Source organism: Strix uralensis, chromosome 7, assembly GCF_047716275.1.
Source record: "Strix uralensis isolate ZFMK-TIS-50842 chromosome 7, bStrUra1, whole genome shotgun sequence".
Taxonomy (NCBI): Eukaryota; Metazoa; Chordata; class Aves; order Strigiformes; family Strigidae; genus Strix; species Strix uralensis.
In genome coordinates this window covers 32150496-32172834 of record NC_133978.1, presented here as the reverse complement: position 1 = coordinate 32172834, position 22339 = coordinate 32150496, and the positions used below count along the sequence as shown (strand labels likewise).

The window sequence follows — 22339 nt, the reverse complement described above, 5'->3', positions numbered from 1 at the left end:
TTGTTTGGGAAATTTTTCTGTCCCCCAGAATTCTCTGATGCAGAAGTCTTTTCTCCCAAGAATTATATAGACTGAAATTTTTACTTAGGAAGGGTGAAGGGAAATGTCTACTTATTCAGTACGTTTCTTTTTAAAGACTAGTCTTTTAGAAATTGAAAAGGCATGAATGTGAGTGAAATTGTGTTTGAATACAAAAGACAGTTAATACAGAATTGGAAATTTGTGTATGAGAAGGTGAGAAAGCAGAAAATAGGCAAGGTTAAGCATGCATATGGAAACCTAAGGAAAACAGCAGCAGAATTCAGGAAATATTTAATCAGTGATTTGACCATACCTGCAGCTCAAGCTTGGTAAATAAGTGACTACTCAAGGTAAGGCTACCAGAACAGGAACATTTTAACAGGCTACTGACTGTTATTTTAAATGGGCCTTGTAGCCTCATGCCTCTCTTAGATATAGTGTTAAGAAATTCCTTGGGTGTCATGGCATCATATTTTGTTAAAATATTTCATTATTTTCACCAGGCTGTCTCTGAGCTGATAAATCTGTTGATTACAATTTCATTTAATTGCTACAGGTAGGATACCATTCAGGAGATTACTTATCCTCACTCCTGCTGGGATTTCTGTTGTTGTAGTGATGATGTTTTTCAAACATGTTTTGGAAAAAAAATCTAGGGTTATCATTAATATATAATTATGATAATGAATTATGATGGCTTCAGTTTGCCTTCCTGTAATGCCAATGTAAGATCTGTGTACATATCCACAATAAGATAAGAGTCTTTAGGTGGCATTTACAGTAATTATATTAATCAGAGAGGTGTTAGGGTAGTATTACTACTTTATAGCCCTTGGACTGACTATTTTGATAGTCCATGTGCAAGGACAATACTTCCTTTAATCTTGGTGAATAAGGACTGTCACAGTTACCTGGGAAGAAGATGGCTTTAGCTGGACTATGAGTGCACTGCTGGCTGTGCAGCAGTGGAACCCATGTCCAGTCATCCAAAAAGACCAGTCTCAGGGCATGGCACCCTTTATTTTCTTGTGCAGGCATGTTGCATATGAGACATATTTCTGAGAAATTGGAAGAAATTCAGGAAATAAAAAGACATTTTGCATAAGCTGGCCACATGCATTAAACTGTGTAAGTGCCTGAGTAAGACTGTGCTTGTGCTTTGCAATCATAACTTTTCTCATTTTGCTTTCTACAGTTTGTTTACTTTCCAGTTCACATACTTATTCAACTTAATATTGTTGACTGCATCCACTTAGACAGAAATTAAAGTGAGGAGTCCTCTTGTTTTTCTATTATATTGATAAGTTCTTTTTGTCACCATTATGGAGCATTTGGGTACATATCTACATACAAAATACATTATAATTTTGGAAGAGGGAATGAGTCCATTTTTTGTTCATTTCCTTCTCACTGATGGTGTTAAAAAGACCGCAGGATTGGCATCAACATTACAATTGGCTGAATGGCCCTGGTGACACTTCAATCACAGTTAAAACAGATTCTGTTGTACAAAAGACAAAGGAAAGGAAACTACAGAGCCTCCTTTAGAGAAGGACTTAAGAGTGGTAGGTGTATGCATGAAGAATTAGGGTGTAAAAGCAAGCTGGAGAATTCTGGAGTAGTCTGGTAAACTCTGAGGCAGAACAGACTTCAACAGTTATATGCAGATCCTGTAAGGTCAAGAAATTCTGTTTCTAAAATTGTACAAAAGGAGTATGGTTTCCTTTAATCATTATGGAAGGCTCTGAGAGGCAGAGGTGAAGGAGAAAGGGGCAGGCTGATCAGTCTAATTAGGGCCAAGGTCTCTTGAGGAAGTTAATGAGTTTCTAAATAGCCAACTAGCAACTGGTAGGGAGCAACTGGAAGAATAGCCAGCCTCCACATCCTGCTTTTATTTCTGCCCTAAACCGAGCAATACCTTTAGGAGATCTAGACAATATTTTGTGGTCAAGTCTTCTACTAGGAAATAGCTGCCTCTGATGTGACAACTTTTCTCTTACACAATGTGAGGGAAAATTTAAACATATTTTTAGTCTCTTGAGATTGGTGATGATTTACACAAGTATCCCTTGAGTCTTACTGCAGTGCTCAGGATAGGGCATTTTGACTGATTTTAACTGTTCTGGTCTCTCTGACCCTGTCTTTGGCTATGCTTCTGAGACTGTCTGGCATGACTGCTCTTGTTTGTACTTCTCCCCCATCTTTGTATGCCAGATAGCTTTTGCCATCTTCCTGACCTTGCTGGGTAAACATTGCACTAACACAGTTTTTGCATAGCATTTGTTTTTGAAAAACATCAAAAGGCAGAAGAAATGCAAGCAGGTAAGTGAATGAGAAAAAGGAAGTAAGATGGGAGACCAAATTAGCACAGAGCAGGGGGGGATATGCTCTTAGCACACACTAGAAAATTACTATGGAGGTGTGTGGGCTCTTCTTCACTGTGTGTATGATGCTGTGTAGATTTGTTATCCTGAATGAGGACAGAGGTGCATGCCTGCCAGCATGCGTGTGTTCGGTTGTGGGTGTATGTACACCCATTAGCTAAGCACCCACCTGCGGATATGTGAATCAACAGTGCAGCAACAGTGAGGATTTGCTCACTTGGGTTCTCAGCTCTAGAAGGGTCTGTTTTTTCTGAACTGCTTGCACGGTGGACCTGACTTCATCAATTTTGTTCCCCACAAGACTCTTTGTTACTCCTGTCTAATAGGTATTTAATAACATGTGTGGGCTAAGTAAAATATTTTACCTGCTATAAGAGTTCCTTTCATTTTCACCACCTTACCACCTGGTGGATCTGCATCAGGAAAGACCAGTGCATTTCTTTCCAGTTTGAAATACTTGTCATTCCTGTGGTGGCTCACTTCTGAGTCACATCTTTTCTAATCACTATAAAAATAACATTAATATAGCAACAAGTAATTAAAAACCCCCAGAATCTATTTGGCCCACACTACCAATTGAGCATGATTCCAGGGCTGTAATTAACTATGCAGTGTTTGGAGGTGTGTTGTATCCACTGCCTGCCTCCCCTGTGCTGAATTTCTACTCCCTGTGTTCTTACAAACCCAAACAGGAGTAAAAAGCAAGGCTCAGAACAGAGACATTTCTTGATTAATGTCAAGGAGGCCAGGAATTCTCCTATGATGTGGTGGCATGTCTTCTGCTGTTCTTTTTGAAACAACCTACAGTGGTAGCTTAAGTTTTATGATCTTAACATTGAAGGCATTGATTGTTTCCAAAACAAATTGCCTGCCACATGCTTTTTGGTAAAAACTAATTCCTACCTGTAAAATAGGTAGCTGTTAATTCACTTACAGATTATGCTCTTCTTTTACATGTTAGCAGTTGTTTTTTTGTAGATGTAATGGCCTAAAGATACTGCGTTACTTATGTCACATTCATCATTCTCTTGTAACTGCTTTTGGTTAATAATCTTTGTCTCAGGACCCTGGTTAGTGGAAAATATACCTTACGGCCAACACCTTCATAAACTGGTTATCTGAACAGGATATAGCTGACTGTATGGGCATAATTTCATTAACTTCAGTATTGTTCCCTTTAAACTGGCATATGAAAGGGAATTGCCAATGAGTCATGTGTTATTTGCAATTATTACCATCCAGAACCTGGTGCTAAGGAAACTGATTTATTCTCTGTTATTACTGTGTTATTCATTGCATTGTGCAATAGATCAATTCCAAACATAAATACATTGAGTAGTCCATGGATAGGAATATATCCTCTTACATTTCAGTACATACACGCTACATTCTAGCACTGGCACAGGGAAACAGAAGTCTTGTGTAGTTTCTTTGGATTTTTTTATATTTTGTTAGTAGTACTTCGATGTAATTTTTTTTTTTTTTTTTTTTTTGCATTTGGCTGCTTCATTTTTGATGGTAACTTCGAAGAAATGACTTGTACAGAACATTTTGAACTTTGTTCTGAAACTCACCATGCTCACTGGGGGTGTCTTGTGTATTTTTGAGCTCTGGGTGTCTTTGATAGTTGCATAAAGGACATAATTTCCCTTCGACTTTCCCACCAGGATTCAGCAGTTAAGGTATGTTTATTTTTGTATTGGCTATGTTTTGTTAGGTATAGAAGACAGAATCACTCTGTGTTATTATGTAGAACATATTCCTGTTTCTTGCAGCTCCTTGTGTTGAGATTGGAGGCACTCTGGGAACTTTGGTGTAGTTTTTCCAGGTCTGTGTGTCCAGTTCAGTAGGGATTTCTGCAGTGCCTTGGACCTCTCCTAAGGCTCACTCCATGATTTGTGCAATGGTTTCTGTAAAACAACTTTCTGATTCAATTTGAAACTACTCATAATCAAATCCAACTAGTGGTTTCATCAGTCTTCAGACAGTGCTGGTAGGACCAGTCATTTAGAAGCAGATTCTGCCGTCCATTTTACAGAAAAGTAGCCAGCAATTCGTGCAATCTTGCACTGCTTGAGATCTTTGGCTTCATGTTAATTTAAGGACAGTGTGAAAGACATCGTTCTAGGCAACCTTTTTTCTACAATCTCTAGAGGCTTTTATCATTTCCACTGTCACTCTCTGGACTGTATTTAAGCAGTGCTGTGGGGAGAAAGAACAGTCCTTGGGCACAGACCAGCCGTGTGATCACAGACACGGAGTATCACCCTGTGCCTGTGGCTGCCCTTCAGCCTCTGCCTTGTATTTTTAGCTTCCAGTGTCCTTAGTGCAAGAATTGTCTCTTCTTACTGTATTTGTAGCATAGTGGGTGAATTACCAGTTCTGCCCACTCCTCCTCTGGTCTGTAGTAAAAAGTAAATATTAAAAATGATTCCTTAATTGTGATTAAGAAAGAATTGTATTTCCTAACACATACATGACAAGGCATCCTTGTTTAAGGGAATTTGTTTGAACTGGTATCCCAGCTTGGATGTCTTTGTCACACAACATGTGCTTCAAATCACTAATCTCCTGCAGTCCGAGCTGGTATTTATTCCTGTTCAATGTCAGATCCATTTCCTTGGCATAACAGAGCATACCATGCAACCCGCAAATTGTGCTGGTGAGCATATTTAAACATACATCAGCAGATTACCTATAATTAGCTCCATCACAGCTAGGTCCTTGAAGATCTTCAGTGGGAGGATAATGTCTACTCCAAGGACTGAAGCAATCCTGCAGGGAAGATGGGAGCCCAGCTGCAAAGTACTGCTGGAGTAGATTTGAGCTGGTTAAAGCCTTTGATGATCAGTCTGAAGTTGTTTATAGTTTTGTATTTCACAGTCCAGGCTTTGACTTCCTTGGGTTGTTCCAGTGGGTAACTACAAATATCTCAGGGCTTCATGTCAGTCCTGTGCATCTAGATAAACTTTTCATTTATTTGCTTTGTACCGTACTGTCAAGGTTTGTCAGCTGGGATGGGGTTTACCCTGCCTACAAGTCAGTGGATCGTCTGTATTTGGACTAGTCAGCTTAAAGTAATTTTGTATTCAGTGCAGAGAAACAGGGTCCTTCAGAGCCTGTTTTGAGCAAAGTATCTGAATGTTTGAGGTATCTACTTTGAGATCGGATGAACTGTGCTCTAGAAATGAATGTTTCTTTCCAGAGTGAGATACAGATATAGATATCTAAGCTTAGCTGGATGAAACTCACCCAGTACATTTGCCCTTCAGTCCAGTTCAGCTTTTCCTTAGCTTCTCAGTAATCTTTGGTATTAGCAGGACTAAGCAGGACTTAGGACAATTTTACTATGTTGTAGGAGGCATGGAGAAAGCAGACAGAAAAGCAGGGTGTGGCAAATCATTTATATAACTTGTTCAGACCTGTAAATCCACTCCAGTTTTGTGTTATTTAATGCTTTTTCAAAAAAACTCCAAATTATCATCCCTTCTGAGTGTACTAGAGCAACACCTGCTAGCTTGTAGACCTTGGAGGTCTAACACATGGCCAGGGAGACAGAATCACAGCTCCCCTTGGGCTAGAGCTGGGGTTACAACATTGTGGTCACAGTATATGTCATATTGTCCCAGATGGTTAACTCCTCTAGATTATGAACCCACAATGGTTTTCTGTGTTGCTCTTTCAGACTTTCCCACCTGATTAGCACCAAATCTGTTTTCACTCATCTGAATATCTACTAGTCATAATATATCTTACCATATCAGCAATCAGATTTTCCTGGGTATTGGTATCTAATAATCTAATTTCTTGTAGGGATATATTTAAGAAGACTAAAAACTGAATCTTATGATTTGGAGTGTGCTGTGTCTGTGCTCCTCTCCCAACTGACAAAGCTGCATCAAAATCACTTTCGTGACTTGAAAATCAAAATGAAATGTATATGAAAAGCAGAAGCAAGGAGACATATCTGAGGATGAGAATAAAGGTCAAGAATATAGAAATAAAATCAGGAAGGCTAAACTGGTACATATTTGGGAAGGTATAACAAAGGCAAGAAGAAAAGATTCCATAATGAAAATTTAAAGGAAAGACAAAGGCAAATTAGAAGTTTACCACTTAACATGAAACAAATAGCAGATGATAAGAAAGTGAAATTGTTCAAGGCTTTCAGTCTGAAAGTTAGTAGTGTCCAGAACTTTAGCAAAATTAATTCTAACTATGTGGTAGGAGCTTAAGTCAGAAAACAGAAAGAACAGGTCAAAGAATATTTTAAAGCATGCATATAGAACGAAACAAAATATGAAAAAACCGCTCTAGGATATTTGAGGAATTAGCAAAAACAGTCACTGTGGTGTTAGTTATCTGTGGTAGTTGTGGAAATTGAAAAGACACATCACATTTCAGCTTTCTCAGCATCATTCCTCAGTATATTTCCATCTCCATTGAATAGTGAACCTACTTTTTCCTTCCTCTTATGCATGCACAGATTTCTTTCTTATTGCCTTTTATGGTCATTACATCTTGAATCTTATTCTTTCCAATATCCAGGGGTTGAAATGGAAATTTTGAAGGCCTGTTACAAACATTTAGGTGTGCTGATGTAAACATGTGAGAAGTCCTCATAGCCTTCATTCTGCCCTATTTCCTCTCCATGGAAAGTCCTGGTTTGAAGTATGCCACAACAGCAGCTACCAGCTCATCCCAGTTGTTGTGGAGAGGTATCTACTGCAGTATATTGCTATTACACTTATGTTGAATGCTTGTAGATTTTTCTTACTCCCACTGCTGCATAGTTAACATGTATGTAACTATGTAAGCCTGCCATTAAAAGAACTGAAACCACACATGCATAATGAGTTGGAAGTGAATTTCCAGTCTTGCACCATGGCTCCCGTGAGTAATACGTATGTCACAGGCCTCTTCAGCATTACTGAGATTCCTCTCCTGAGAGGGCACTGTTCAGCTGAACAAATGTTTGAGGGTCAGAACTTGAATTTACATCTATTTTATCTATTAATGCTTTTCTGCCACAAACTGCCCTGCATGGCTGAACTTACTTGAAATATTGTCATGTGTATGTGCAATGCTGCATCTCTAAAGAGAACAGAGAAAATTTAGTCCGTGTTTACAGATCTGTCCAAAGATTTCTGAGAGAGAAAACTGAAATGCTTGTCTATTCAGAAATATCACTGCAGAGACCTGGAGAGATGCATTACGGTGCATGAACTTCTATCTCAGACAAAATCTCTCAAGATGTGTTATGCCAGGGCAGATGTTGCAGAACATATAACCTAGCCAAGGATCCCAGCAAAGAGAGGAGAATGAAGGCAGGAAGCATTCGAACTACATCTCTCCTGAAACACAGTAACATCATTGATAACACATTATTAAACTGTGAGATCATCCTTCATCTCCATAAGGCAGTGTTGCAGTATTTCTGAGCTAACATCTTCATTTTTCAGCAAGTGATTGGGTCAAATTTACTCATATTTTTGGATTAAATGGGAGCTGAACAATAAAAAAAATTCACATAAAGACTAACTTTTTGTAATACTTCCCATCCATTCTTTCATACAAAAATATCCTACCAGCTCTAGTGCAAGACATAATTAAAACCTGTTAAGAATATTTTAGAATTGGTTGGCTCTTACATCTGACTACACCGTATTAAGGTTAATATATTAAATTAATCTTAAAGCTTACATTGGTTACAGCTGAAATAGCCAAGATATTTCAGCATGAAGATATGAAAGGTGGAGCCCATAACTTCCCAAAGTCATCTGAATTGGTGCATTGTGTGAAACTGTCTAGCATTGCTGCCATCAATTCCAGTCCAACCCCTTTGACTTTTACCAAGCTCAAATTGTCACCACTAGAAGTTGAAATTTATTAAATACATGCTGAAAACATCTTTCATTACATTGCTGCAGTGGTACTGCTGCAGAAAGTGTCTTTGGCATCTGGAGTTTCATGACATTTTCTTCTCATATGCTTTTGCTTTGATACCTTTATTGGTCACAGGTTTTCTGTCATGAGGATTTTGTCTAGGTATTTACAACATATCCTTGTGATTATAAAGCTAAGAATTAAAAATAGAAGTTGGTTTAGAAAATAAAATAGTTAAAAAACCCATTTTCATAATGAAATCTGAAGCAAATTACTGCTGACTAAGGTTATTGAGCATGAACGCATATTGACATCAGTAAAATCATAGAATCATAGAATAGTTTGGGCTGGAAGGGACCTTTAAAGGTCATCTAGTCCAGCTCTCAGATGATGGGAGATACAGTAATGCACCATGTTAGAAGGATGGTATAGATGAAAAATACTTAGGTTAAACTGGAATACTAGGTGTTTTAAGGGAAAAGATGCTAACATACTGAACGCATTACTTTTCATTGCCAAGTGTTGTTCAAACCCGTTATTAATTTTGAGCAATCCAGCCTTGCTTATTTCTTTTGGCTACCAAGGCCCGTGAAGCTGTAAAAGCTGCATGGGTGATGACATGGGTGTGTATTAACCAAGTGTCAGTAGGTCATATATTTCTCTCTCTTGCAGGACTTAGCATTCAGCAGTCTTAAGAGCTTCTCCAAATAATAGTTAATTATCTTTCCCAAGTTGGTAAGTATTTTGCCATTTTACAGATAAAGATAAACACATTAATACTTTCTAACTGTATGGTATCACATGGGAATCATAAAGGATTGTATAAAGAGAATTATTCCTCCCCTTGTGGCAAAGCACATGTACAGAATTTATGGACTAAGGGCCATACAATGTGTTATTCAGCCAGCCAGCAATGGGTACATCTACAGGAGAAGCTACCAAGTGACATCCAACCATTGGCCTGAACTTGCATCACTCATAGTAGATGCTTGTGTCCCATGCAGAAATCTCACTGCTGGCTTCAGTAAATTAACAAGTAAATTAACCTCCACTCTCACAACAGTGGAGGTCATTCCCCCCCTCTACTCTGCTCTTGTGAGACCCCACCTGCAGTGCTGTGTCCAGCTCTGCAGCCCCCAACATAAGAAGGACACAGATTTCCTCGAGGAGGTCCAGAGGAGGCCACAAAGATGATCAGGGGCTGGAGCACCTCCCCTATGAGGACAGGCTGAGAGAGTTGGGGTTGTTCAGCGTGGAGAAGAGAAGGCTCTGGGGAGACCTTATAGTGGCCTTCCAGAACCTAAAGGGGGCCTGCAGGAAAGATGGGGAGGGACTCTTTATCAGGGACTGTAGGGATAGGACAAGGGGTAATGGTTTTAAACTGTAAGAGCGTAGATTCAGATTAGATGTAAGGAAGAAATTCTCTATTGTGAGGGTAGTGAGGCACTGGAACAGGTTGCCCAGTGAAGTTGTGACTGCCGCCTCCCTGACAGTGTTCAAGGCCAGGTTGGACGGGGCTTTGAGCAACCTGGTCTAGTGGAAGGTGTCCCTGCCCATGGCAAGGGGGTTGGAACTGGATGATCTTTAAGGTTCTTTCCAACCGAAACCATTCTATGATTCTATTAATATATTTATATGATGCATCTAAACAGGTATATTTTGCTTCCAAATTAATTTCAGGTATAACACTGCTTTAAAGCATATTCTGGTAGTCTAACTTCGAAAACCTAAAGGTATGAGTAGGTTAGTGACATTTCCGTCTAATAGAAGTGAACTCAATTTTATGACCACACAGGCAATGGGGGAAATACAGTCTTACTAGGTACTCTGTGATTAAAATGAATGACTAAAATAGAAATTTAGAATCTTTGTTATAAAATATATTTATCTTGACAGCCGTAGCTGATGAGCACTTGATGTGCACCAACAGAAGCTGTTATAAGTCAAACACCATTTCAGCCATTGGTTCATGTCCAATAACACCTCCAAGATGGGACTTCTTGAGTATTTTAGCAAAAATGCTTGAAAACACTTGGATACTTTGGGAATGGTGTTAGGTGTTAATTTATATAGAACTGGTCGGTAAACACCTTCTACTGATCAAGAGCTTGTGAAGCTTGTGCAATCATCTGTTCTGCATCAAACTTCTGACCTGGGATAACCCATGTAATCTGTCCACCCTATTTGAGTGTTACAAGAATAGCCGTATGTTCCTGTGTATTCTGGCATCATAGTAATGGGAGCCGTGTAAATGCCTTAGCAAGACAGATAAAATAGCAGGGGACAGAGATCATCTCTGGCATGTCTCCTGGGTACCTCCCCTCTAAACATGAATCATGCTTCATCTAGCCAGATTTTATTTATGTCCTTGTTCATAATCACACATTTGGCAGCATTGGCTGGATGCGGTAAGACATTGGTTATTTGTCATTAGTTTTTTGCATAAAAGGAAAAGAAAATACAGTTAGAGGTGCCCATACAGTGCTCAGAATATTTGCAGGCAGAGGGAAGGGTAGGAAATAAATGGTTCTCAGGTGTCTTACAATGGGCAAAGTGAAATGAATTATTTGGGGCACAGCAGCTTCATTTCTTTCAGAATCACTGCCTGCTTTACAGTTATCTGTTTATGTGTTCCTTTACTGTAATTTTTAATCGAGAAAGAGAAATCCACAACTAAAAATAAGTCTGTGAAATGATGTTTTGTATTTATCTGTTAGTTAAAGCCATACAGTTAGGATGTTGTAGATGACAGACAATTCTGGAATAAACAGTACAAAGAAGCATTAAAAAAATTAAGAGATGAAGGTAAAAGTAATTCAGAAGATAGTAAATAAAAGCTTCATCACATTTCCCAGATTCTTCTGTAATCATAGATCCTTAGTTTTTATGCAGAGGTTTCAACCATGCATCTAGAGATAAAATAGCAGTTTGCCAACAGTAGGCAAGGAAGGAAAGTCGTCTATATGACAGTACACTGGTTTCTAAACTGTAGGTGGTAGAAACCACTTTGGAAACCTTAAGAAGACATTAAGAAAAGAATTATGTTCCTGACCAACATAATTATAGTGTTTTCAAGTATGGCTGAATTGGATGCAACTTGTAGGAAAACATCACATTGAGGAAAACACCTTCTTCAAGAAAAACATGCTTTGGTGATTAATCCTGTTGACACCACTGTGCTCGAAAGGGCTGTGACAAATGGAATTTAGTTTTAATTAGGGAATTAATACAGATATATTCTGGTAAATTGAATTGTTGACATACAAGCAAAACTGATTTTTTTTAAACTGGGAATTTAAATGAGGGAAAAGGCATGTTATGAGTATTTAAGTCATTTACCTTTTTTTCACCCCTAGAAAACAAAACTAAGCCTTAACCTGGATAATCATGTGAAGAATGTACTTTTTAAAGCCGCGATTTGACCTCATTCTCCATGAAGTCTGTTTTCCTCCTGGAACTCTCCTTCCCCCATGTTTATGTTCTCATTCAATAACAGGAAACAGTGCTATCTGTCACAAGCAGTAGGATATGACTCTTTGAGCACAACTCCACATACATGTCTTCTAATGGCCATGCCACTTTGTGCAGGTCCTGCCCCTCCCTCAGTTATTCCTCCCACCCTTCTGCTCTATGGTTGGACCAGCATGATGGTTTTGATGATGACTTATTTTTCAGGTGGATTGTTTCCCCTATCTAGCTCACTGTGCACCTCCCAGCTGAGGAACATATTTTGTCACTAGTGAGTTTTAACCAAAAACCCCCCAAAAATGGTGTATTTTCTTTCTGTTGAGAGAGGAGGGAAGAACGGTGGAAAAGGTGAATCAGGAGGGGTCAGGAGATTCTTAAACCTGAGCTTTGGGCTTTGTTGGGTAGGCTTTTCTGTGACTGAATGAATGTATTTAAGTATTTCCAAGTAATTGTGTTTGTAGAGATAGCAGCCTAAAAACAGGAGAGTCAACAGGGGAAATAAAATGCGTCCTTAGACTAATGGGTTAGAAGTAAAGTTCGATGGGTGGATTCTTATCAGGCTGTGAAAAAGGTAAAAACCAAACTTTGCCTTCTTGCAGCATTCCTGTCCCCATGAATGCAGCCCAATTCTGTGTACCCTAGTGATCCAGTACTACTATTTTACTGCTGTTTGAATATATTTGATTGAAGCCCATTACCTCTTAAACCATTGTAAACACCTCAGTCAAGGAAGTAGGCAGTGCCACAGATTCAAAAAAAAAGCCCTGTAAGTGTCTTCTTCCAGGCTTCATGGTGTTTAAAATACTTGAGTGTTTTCTAAAGATGTTATGTAGTTAAACTGTGATAAACTACACATCTTTCAAAAAGTATTTCTGACCACACAGTTATGTCTTGCCATGCGAGTCTTTTATAGTGGCTGAGGAAAAAAAAATCTGTTTTGTTATACCAGCAGAAATTTGGAGTCATCCCAATTTCTATTGATGTAAAAGTGACCAGAATCTGTCCCATAAAATAGTTTGTATAGCACTTCAACTTCCGCAATATAAAGTATCTAAAAGGGGTCTTGGAATACTCTTTTTTACAAAATGAAATTTATTTATCGAGAAATTATATCAGCTTTAAAAAATATTCTGAAGGTAGTACAAAGATAATTGGATATAATTTCTTGAATTTAGAATATATGTATCTATAGCCATGGCTACCTGAATTTAGACATACCCTGTCACCTAAGAGCACCCGAGATAAAAGTATTGCCTAACAGTTATAATTAAGGGACACTAATAAACTTTGTGCACAGAAGAATGAAGTATGTTCTTCACCCATATTAAATTTGAGAAAGCTTCAAGGCCCTGGCATCATGAAGACATACTCAGACATCAAACTCTAAGCATGTGAACAGCATGTGAACAGTGAGTGAGAAGCGGGATGACAGGAGAGAGGCCCAAGTAACCACAGTGCACAAAAGTATCTGTTTGCTAATGACCTGTTTGTTTTAGACCAAATGTTTATTATTGCAGTCAGTAAAGATATGAGTTGAATTGCACATACATTTTGTGGCAGTGTTGGTCAAAGTTTGTATTAACAGGTTTTGAATGATAAAATGTTTACAATAAAGAGCCACTTTGTAGCAGACTCTGTATTAAGGCTACCAGCAACTGAAATGCAGAGAATGCCCTGAAATGCATTTAACATGAAAAAACATTTTCTGCAGGTAGAATTTGCTTTGTGGCACTGCTTTGATGATTACTCAAGATCCTGTCTGTGCCATGGATTTTCATCTGTCCGTGGTGTTTGCATTAAGTTGTGTAACTGCTTCTTAATGCCTGTTACGTAAGGATGCATAGTTTGCAGCTCCATGAGGTATCCTGCACAAATCACAACTGATAATGTAAGCATGGCTTCAAAGGTTACTCTAGGTTGAATTAATTTTGCATTAATTAAAATCCTCCCTGCATAACTCAAATGCTTGATTAATACAGAAGTGTATAGTATATGTTCAAATAGGGCTCAGTAAGTAGGTAGCTGTGGTTGTCCTGTAATATATTATATAAGTTTTCTGATATTCTTACCATATACCAGTGTGATGCAGGTGGGAGTGTTGCCATTGGCTTTTGCCATGCCATGATTTTACCCCAAGGATCTCAGGCTGTATCAGCTAAAACACAATAACATGTAGATAGAGAAGACATCAAAAGAAGACACAGTCAACATTCACAAAGTTGTTTTGGTTTTTGTTTTTTTTGGGGGGTTTTTATCATTTTATACCGCATTTACTGTGTTAGCCCTTTTTCTTGTATTTAATTTTAATTAGGCTAAGTCAGGATCTGTACTGAGGAAAGAGATTCTAAAAACGTCTTGCATGTTGCACTAAATACAGAATTTAGCCTGGAATGGAAGAAACTGAAGAGAATGGAGATGGGGAAAGGAATCTTAGTTCAGCAAAAATGAAACAAGTATTTAAATCTACATCAGAAGGATTACAAACAAGAATTGCCATTTGAAGTGTTGTTAGCTATAATAACACTTACCTCCTTTCCTTCTCTAGCAATTTAACACCTTTCTAAACGATTAATTTGAATTCCCATAGCCAACCCCACAAGTTAGATTTAAGGCATTTCTTCACTGAAGTGCTCCATCAGCATATATTTTCTGGTGTGGTCCTCTGAAAATGCACACCTTGCTTTGTATGGAGACTTTTTCAATTCTGGATATCAACTGACCACATGCATATGAGATGTGGCATAAACGGTCAGGAAACATCTTATATAGATTTGCCAGAGGAATAGATAGAACAGAGAATCAGAGAGAGTGGATCATGCTAGTGACCACAAAATTGCAAAATGGCATTTGGACTCTTTGATCATGCATTGTTCTGCTTCCAGATTTTGTAAGTACAGAGATATGGATGACTTTTTATCCAGATCTCTGTGACCTTGGTTTTATGAGATTTGACAAGGCCTAGGTTAGAAAATAAATCATGTTTCAAAATATATTGCCCCTCACTTTGAGGGCTGATCAGGAACAGATAACATATTTATGCTACTGCTTGAAATATTGGTTAAAATATAGTAACTAAGACATTTTTAGCAACAAGTGTTCCTAGTGTAAACAAACTATGAAATTTTTCTCCATGTTTCATCATACTAGGACTACTGATGATACCTCCTGACCCATATGTACTAATGATCTACCAGAGGAGCTGAAACTGAATGAGGAATGGCCAAAAATGTTGGGGTGATCCCATGATGCAGGTTGGACTTGAGGCTGATATTTGCCCCATAATCCTCTCAGAAGGCTGTTCCAGAAATTACCTCTTAACTGCAGAGGAGCCTTCTTCAGTGTCCAATCTGGTCAGTGCTTCCCATGTGGTTTTTTTTAATTAATTAACTTAAATAGCACATTCTAAACTTGTGTCATATAAGAAATACTAAATACTAACTATCCACAAAAACGTATTTGAGAAATGTCACAGGTGAAAATGCACAGAAAGTTCTTTTACAAAAAAAGCTGGTGGGGAAACACCACTCAGCGTGAGTGGTAGAGCTCAGTTTGATCCTGGAGACGCTGCAGTATCACAGATAGAAAATGAGACGAAAACTTTTTGCAAGGAAAACCCCGAGGCAGAGGCATGCCCAGTATATTCTGACCACTCAAGCAGATTTCTGAATGCACATTCAAAGTGCACTGGCCTGCTCTCATTACTTTTTATATTTCATAAAATCAGACCAGTGTAGTCAGTCCATAACATTGAAAATTAAAAAGTTCAATCACAAAATGCAGAAGTGGAATCTATAGTTTACTAGCTTTTTTCCAGCTCCTCAGAAGAAATAAGACATTGTTGCTTCAAGAAGCTTCAAGAGGCTTCATCTTGCTTTTCAACCTGAATTCTATCACCCATTACACCAATATTATTTTACCTGAACTACTGTAACACTTTCAGTAAGTCATGCTGATGGATAGGTGCTCAAATTTGCCCAATTTTTTATGCTGGATTAAATGGGGTTTTTTTGTAACTTTGTGTTTCTTAGACAGGTGTTTAAGGCAAAAGCTAATATAACCTTATCTTGTACTTTAGGTTAAGTTGATAAAGCCCCTAATGAAAGGCACCAATCATTTCTCTTCTCCAAAAGAGCTGGCTTAACACACCTCTGTCCTACAGCCCAGGGTACTTTGCTGCAGGGAATGTGTAGTCTAATTCCTCACTGCAGGTAAAAGTAAAACAAACAAGAACCCTACAGAAACTGACTGTTGCTTTACTCCTCCTATGGAAAGAATGAAAGGGGAAAGTGCAGTAAGAATAAACAAGGCATATCCTGCATTATCCTAAATCTGAAAGAGCTGTGGAGTGACTCAGTCCTAAGCCCATGAACAGCTTTATGAAACCAGCCTGTCATGCTATGCCCCATCTAATTTTTCTGAAGCAATGGTTGGTCATGTGTGAAATACCAAGCTAGTAATATGCACTGTTCTTTTATAAAGGGGAAGGGCCAGTGCTGCAAAAACATCATCCCTTAGCAAGAGGTGATATCCTTTCAAGACCTCTGCCATTGCAGGTGTATATCTTGGAATAATTAAGCAATTCAATGGTATATATAAAAAAACATTTCTGCTTTCACGACAGTATAAGGTGCTTGAGAAAGTTATTAGGTTATGCTTCAAACAGTTAAAAAACCCAACTAAGTTGGATTTTATGTTGTGAGTTGAGTATCTGTTATTTAGTAACTGAAAGGTATGCTTTTGCCAGGTCAGTTGTATTGTTTAGCTCAAATGATCACTGACAGTTTGTGAAATCTAGCACTGCAATACAATTGCTGGCTGAGTCTTAGGACTTAAACAAGGATGTTTTTCTGCAGTTCCCAGATCCAGGAGACACATAAGTGGGAGTGGGAAAAAATGCTTTTGTTTGGGAAACACACTGTGGGAAAGTTGCTCAACATGATTTGAGTGTCAGAATTGGAATGTAACAACTGGTGTAGCCAGATTAGTACAAAGAGAAGGACAAAGGCAAAGAATTGCTTTTTTCAGGGTTCTCAGTTAATTTTGTCATGATGAAACAAAATTTATAGTTTACTTTTTGTTGATTGTGTTCATGGATAAAATTTCAGTTACATAAAATTAATTATATGTATTTATGATAAACTAAAGCCTGGAGACCTTGTATTTTTTTGGTGAGACTGCCTCACAAAAAAAAAAAAAAAGAATGAACTGTATCTATACATCTATGGGAAGTATTAGTTCCTGTTTGCTTTTTGTAAAACCTAAATCAGTGAGTCCATTTTGTTTGCCTGGATAAATTGGGGTGGGGTGTGTTGCCCTTTGGAGATGGCACTGTCTTCATCTGCAGAAGAGATCATCAAACACGAGATTGGAAAATACTGGGGTTGTAAAGCCTTCATTGGAATATATGGCAGTCTGCATCAGGATCATTGCATCATGTCAGAACAGATGCCCCAACACTCTCCTGACCCTCCCAAGGTGTATGCAACAGACGTCCCCAGAATTCTGAGAAAATTTCCAAACGAACAGATCTTATGTCTTCAACGTCAAAGGCATTAAGACTCTTCTAGTGGTAACTCCTTGATTAAGGTCCCTAATACCCATAATAGAGGGTAGGGGTGGGACATCATGTGACTCAACACCTGGGTCACATAATCTGTTGCAAAGACTCTTGTGCACTGGTGGTTGAAAGAGCTGTCTGTGATCCCAACTTCTAATACCTACACTGCTCTAAATTATAAGATATGACAAGTCCTTCTAAAGCCAACTACTGCACAGTAGAGCAAACCTGAGCAGTGAAAACTGCCTCTGAGATACTGATGAAAGACTTACCTAGCATCTCATAATAATTAAGGTTTGTGTTATTCTAGAACAATTTGTAATCCCTCAAGGATGAGTCACAGCAAATTTGATAAGATCACGGGTTTGTGATTTTTTTGGTGATATGCTATTTTTTCAAAATGGTCCACACTGCACTCAGCTCTCAGGTTTCTTTATTTCTATTCCTTGTTTTTTCTTTGGAGGGATAGAAAGCAGCTCTGCATTCCTGGAGAGGGAACCAGATGAGAAGAAACTCATCTTCTGTCTGTCTTCTGCAGTTGGCAGTTGGCAATGAGTAGAAGTCCATTGGGCCTGATGTAAAATAAAGCCATCAGTGAAACTTGAAATATCTGCAGACATAAACCTAGATTTATCCTTTATGTAACTGGAGTCCTCCACACATGCTGATTTTTAATGATTTACAGATGGATAATATTTTTGAGGTGTCTGACAGTATTTAGGGCCTATATACAGTAAATTAGTTGTTTCATCTGTGCTATTTTTCAGATAAAATCAACTCTTAGATAAAATGTCAGCTTTGCAAATACCCTCAACAAACAAAAGCAGAGAACTGAAATAACCACCCTTACAAAATGTACCCCTTATTCACAGCAGGCATGGGGAAGCTTGCATTGTTCTGGCAGATAATTGCTTAAGGTCTGAGTATGGGAAAATCTTGTTCCAAATTCTGTCAGTCAGCATTCCTATATTAAAAACTCTTGCAAATTCCTTTGGATAGTTAAGATTTTCTGATTTGCACGTAATACAAGTATGTGTGTAATTGCTTGATAGATAAATGGTGCTAAGTTTGCAGGTGTAAAAGTTAGTTATACTGGTTTTAGCCCAGTAGTGCTTTCTGTTAGAACAAAAGCCTTTTTTGTACTAATGTGAGTAACAAGTTCAAGGGAAAAGCTAGGAGCCACTTGGGCTGAAATGCCCTTATCTTTTAAAAATTACAGTAATAAATATGATATTTGAATGAGAAGAAATTACACAATGTGCTATATTACATAGGAGAGAGTCACAGTACTCTTAATGAATTTTGCATTTGTTCTCAAGATAAGGGAGATGAAATAGAAGAGCTGAACTCATTTGTCTTGAAAGGAGATATAAAGTATACCCAAACCATTTCTGTGTGCAATCTTATCAACCCGTTTCATGGCCACTTGCCACTCTTAGATGCTCTTAATACATTGTATACCAAAGGCAATACTGCTGACATGGAGTTCTGCAACTGCTAAATTCATTATTGTTCATAGTCATGTGAGGTCAAGTTGGGTCACTGCAAACAAAGAACCTTTGTCTGGATCTTTACTCCCTCCTCATGCAGTTTTTGGTTTCCTAACTTTTGTAGCACTCCCTGGGTTGAAAGTTTCTTTTTAAAGAGGATGCTGTGTACCCTTTTGTAAACATGTCTCCATTACTAAAAGTGACATCATGGGAATCACTGGAAGCGAGCTGGGAGCGCAGACCCCGGGTAGGGGCGATGTAAAAAGAAGTCTCCCTCGTCCTTTCTCCCTCCTCCTCCCCACAGCATTGTCTAGCAAACAGGTACTTTGTTGCACTCTGTTGGAGGCATCATGAGGAATTTAAACGTAGGAAAGACTAATCATTATTTAAAAAAAAAAAAAAAAACCACCAAAACTAGTCCTGCCAGCTCTTTCTCATTTGCAGGCTGCTGTGCACGATGTGGTCAGCAGCTTATTCACACAAAGCCAGGGTTCTGCTGATTTGCCATCATATGCAAATTACCTCCCTGGACTCATTGGCACAGTAAACACCTCAGTTTAAGAAGTTTAAAAAGATGGATTGCAAAACTTAGGCATGCTCCCACTCCTACTGAGATCAGTGGCAAGCCTCCCATCGACTTCAATGGAAGCAGGATAGAGTCCCTCTTTTCTGGAAGCAAGACCCAGCAGTATTTGAGCTTTTTGGAGCACATGCAGCTCTGAAAGTCTGTTCCTTTAGGGCATTCCAAAAGTTTTCCCATTTGCTTGATTCCATGGCAACACAACATCACCACCAAGCTCTCAGTACTGAAATGAGATTTTACTACTAAGCCTGAGGATTTATACAAGTGTATCCTGTAAAAAGATCTTGCTGAGCTGCAATTGCCATTGGGCTAATTCTGCATCCCTTTCAGATGAGTGACAAAATTATCTCTGGATTATTTTATAATAAGCCAAGAATTTTCTAAGGTTAGAAAAACAAGAAAACCGCTCTACAATCATACCAGAAACAACTTACTTTTTTTTTTTTTTTTTTTTTTTCCACAGAATCACTATGTTTGAGTAAAAAACTGTATCTATTTACTATTTTTTTCAAAACGGTCTAGAGAATAACCCAAGCAGTTTTCTCACAAATTATATTTAAATCAGACTCTAGAGACTGTATAAAATGATGATAAAGCCACTGAGTCTTTTATTCTGATTTCTGTATTACTTCTATCACAGAAATAACTATTTTGCAACCTGAAAAATACAACAGTGTAAAAGCGTGCAAGGAAAAAACATGCCAAAAGATCCATATTAGATTCTGAATGTACTATAGTTCATCTTTTATAGAGGAAAGCAAAGCAGGCAAGCTTGCTTTACACTCAGTGGCTGAGAGTTTGGTCTGAGTTACACTATAGCATGCTGAAACTGCGTGCTCTGTTTGGTCCCCTATTTTTATGCATGGGAGGGGGAAAAAAATCAAAGTGATTCCATACCTAGAGAAGGTAAAGTTGTGTGTAAGTGAAATCAATGGTCCTTCATAATATAAAGTACCTACTAAGAAGTTCCCAAATAACAATACAAATGCAGCAGAGCAATGACATTATTAGACAACACTAATAAGTTTTACCTGCCTTATGTTTCACACATTTTCTTAGACTCGAGATGTAACCATTCATTGCCATCTCTGTTATATTTGGTTTTCAGGTAATTCAGTTGTTGAATCATCTCCTCCAATGTGATTTCTAAGATAATTCTGCCACTTTAGTCACAGCTCTGGCTTCCCCCATTGCACGCAGTCTTACATAGACAGACCCATCCTGGAGGTAATGATCAGGATGTGGGCTGCAGCCTTATATTGGGACTTGGACTACTTCTGTGATCTGCTCTTCGTGCAAAGAGAGTTACAAAAATACATGATGTAACACTGGATTTCACTTTTCTGAATTCAGAGTTTCCTGTTCTGATGCTTCCAATGCACTTAGGACAAACTCTGCGCAGTCCTGAGCGTGGAATGTGGGCCTGCTGACTGGCTGGGCCACAGGATCGGAGACAGACATTTCCTTCTCTGGCCTCCACAACTCCACCAAGCCGATAAGATGCTCATTATGCAAGCAAAGCTGTGATGAGGATGTAATAACTGAGATCACACAAATCTGACAGTAGCACTGTGCCTCTCTGTCGATGAAACCCATGTGTATTTTCTTTCCACATAGATGGCCTCCTGGGCTAGGCTCTGATTAGCGAAGCTGTTACAAATCCACTTAGCTGCAGTAGACCCAGATGAAAGAACGAATCTGGCCCCTCTTTCCCGGCTGACCTTCACCAAATCAATTCAATAAAAAGTTGATATAAAGTCAAAAGTTTTGTTATAAAGCTGGACACTTCTGGGCTTGTATTTCAGAAGCGGCCAGAGATTCTGACTATGTTGCTTTTCAAGACCAAAACTTGAAAGTGGGTGTTTGGCACTATTTCAACCAACTCTCCTTCACCAGAACTGACACAGAACTGCTAATCGAATTTGAAATTACTGGCCCAGATTATGACAAAACTTGCAGAAAACATGAGTATCTGGATGTGCTGAAAAAAATACAATTAGAGATTGTCTTTTCTCTATACAAAATGTGATGCCCTAGAAAATAGTGCTTTGCTATACACAAATGCTGCACTGTATATTGTGCAGAAATACAAACTTTTAATGTGTTGTGCATTTGACTGGATCACATCTTATTGTACTTTTTTAAAAATTTGAAAAGTAGATGTCTTATATTCCAAAGTCCACCTTGCAAGAAAATTTCTTGCTAAAGGAGGAAAATTCGGATTCAAAAATCTCTTCTGACCCATAAACTGCAGAATGCTCTTCATAAAGTATCAGCGCCAATACCCCAGTGGGATTGCCTGGAGGCACTCTGTTTTGGGAAGGAGGGCAACTCACATATACATGTAGCAGTTTGTCTATTATCTTTTCTTTTATGTGTGAAAAGCATTTGTAATTCTTAAGAATTCTCATTTGTAATAAATTCAAAATTACACCTAGAAGTGAGACCTCTAGAAGGAGAATACCTCCTTGGGTTACTTAAATTTGTAAGCAGAATATTTGCATTAGCATAAAACAATGTATTGTATTTTGTTACTTGTGTTGCACTGTTCTGAATAACCATGAAGACTCATACATTTAAAGAAGGAATGGAGGTGCTAGCCTTTCCATAGGTCTGTAACTCAATTTAAGCCACAGAAAAACTATCTTTAAATAGCCCAAGGCTGCCAAAGCCAAAAAATACTCACAGCCCATGTTTGGTTATATGCAGCAATCTCAATCAACATTTACTCTTGCCCTCAGTAAAAGGCAAACTGGCACTGCTGCAAGGCCAGGTAGGCAGATCGATACCTGTCCCGAATTTTCTGCAATTGTTCTCTTTTCAGCAGCAACTCAGTTGCAGCTCAGTCGCTGTAAACCCCTATAAACACGATTTTACATAACTTTTCCGGGTTTTTTTCCTTTTTAGCAGCTCTGACCCGAAAGCAAAAGGACCGTTAGTCACTTCTCTC

General features: G+C 38.5%; 1 long non-coding RNA gene across 1 annotated transcript; it reads left to right on the top strand.

The window, feature by feature from the left end:
• Positions 1-8966: 8966 nt before the first annotated feature.
• On the top strand, positions 8967-22151 carry LOC141946090 (uncharacterized). Its single transcript, XR_012629719.1, has 3 exons — positions 8967-9026; positions 14907-15109; positions 20498-22151. It is a non-coding gene; the product is annotated as an uncharacterized LOC141946090 (long non-coding RNA).
• Positions 22152-22339: the final 188 nt, after the last annotated feature.